Raw genomic sequence first — 1,355 nt, 5'->3', positions numbered from 1 at the left:
TTTCCCTGCTTGCCCTCGCTCTCTTGCTCTTTGACAAATAAACAAATAAACTCTTAAAAAAAAAAAAAGGTGATGAGATGAGCCCTGGGAGGGCCCTGGGAGTCCAAGGTCTGATGTAGTCAACCTGTCAGGAGTGAGCAGGGTCGATGGCCCGCGCAGTGTGGCCTGCTTTGCGCCCAGTCCCTGCCGGCAGATGCGTTGCACGTCTGATGGCAATCTCGCTGGTGAAGCCTTGCTCAGCAGCTTGATTGTAGTTGGCCTCACTGGGGAACGGACCTCTACTGTGGGCATCTCTGTCAGTGATCCCAACAGTCCCGTAAGCATCCATAGTTAGTTTGTCCAGTTTTGTGACCCCAAAGCGGGGTTTCTTTGTTTTTTTTTTTTTTAGTCATCTCTCCACCCAACACGGGGCTCGAACTCATGACCCCGAGATCCAGAGTCACACACTCTCCCAACTGAGCCAGCCGGGTGCCCCAAGAGAGGGGGGTCTTTAACCTGCCAGTCTGTACTCTTTCTTTTTTTTTTTTAAAGATTTTATTTCTTTATTTGACAGACAAAGATCACAAGTAGGCAGAGAGGCAGGCAGAGAGAGAGGGGGAAGCAGGCTCCCCGCGGAGCAGAGAGCCCGATGCGGGGCTCGATCCCAGGACCCTGAGATCATGACCTGAGCCGAAGGCAGACTCTTAACCCACTGAGCCACCCAGGCGCCCCAAGTCTGTACTCTTTCAAGTGGCAGATCAGATGGCCACAGCGCTGGAGTCAGTAAAAATGTTAACAAGTTTCATCAAGGGGAAGGTTGGCCAGATGTCTGAGAGCAGCTGGATCGTGCCAGCCATTGGGACATCATCTATGCAGCGCAGCTCTGGGCACCAGAGGCTGGGGGCACTCACGCCAGGTGCTGACCGCCAGCCCCGTCACACACACCGTGACCAATAGTGGGGGGGGGGGGGGGTCTGTCCGAATCCTCATGTCTGCGTCCTTGACGGGAGAGTCTCTTCCGCTGCTTTAGGCGTCATCATAGTGAAAGCCTGGGACGCATCACTGTCCTGACAAATTTTCGCAACCGCAGATTGAATTGGCACAGAGCGCCCTATCCACGAGTCACCTGGACTGTTTTTCTTCATGGAGAGCTTTATTCAACCCCTATCAATTTTTTGAAAAGATTTTTATTTATTTGCCAGAGAGAGGGAGAGAGAGCACAAGCAGGGGCTGAGCAGGGAGCCCGAGGGGGGGACCTGGAATCCTGACCTGAGCCGAAGGCAGACGCTCAACCGACTGAGCCACCCAGGCGCCCCACAAACTCTGTCAGTTGGACTCAGGCTCTTTGTGTTCCATATGGGAATGTGGACCAAGGA

The 1,355-nt window shown here is 53.6% G+C and overlaps 1 non-coding gene across 1 annotated transcript; it reads right to left on the bottom strand.

Moving 5' to 3' along the window:
* Positions 1-397: 397 nt before the first annotated feature.
* On the bottom strand, positions 398-470 carry TRNAQ-CUG. Its single transcript has one exon. It is a non-coding gene; the product is annotated as a tRNA-Gln (tRNA).
* Positions 471-1,355: the final 885 nt, after the last annotated feature.

This window comes from Meles meles, chromosome X (genome assembly GCF_922984935.1).
Source record: "Meles meles chromosome X, mMelMel3.1 paternal haplotype, whole genome shotgun sequence".
Lineage (NCBI taxonomy): Eukaryota > Metazoa > Chordata > Mammalia > Carnivora > Mustelidae > Meles > Meles meles.
The sequence above is the reverse complement of the archived record's forward strand: the minus strand, read 5'-3'. Positions and strand labels throughout refer to the sequence as shown.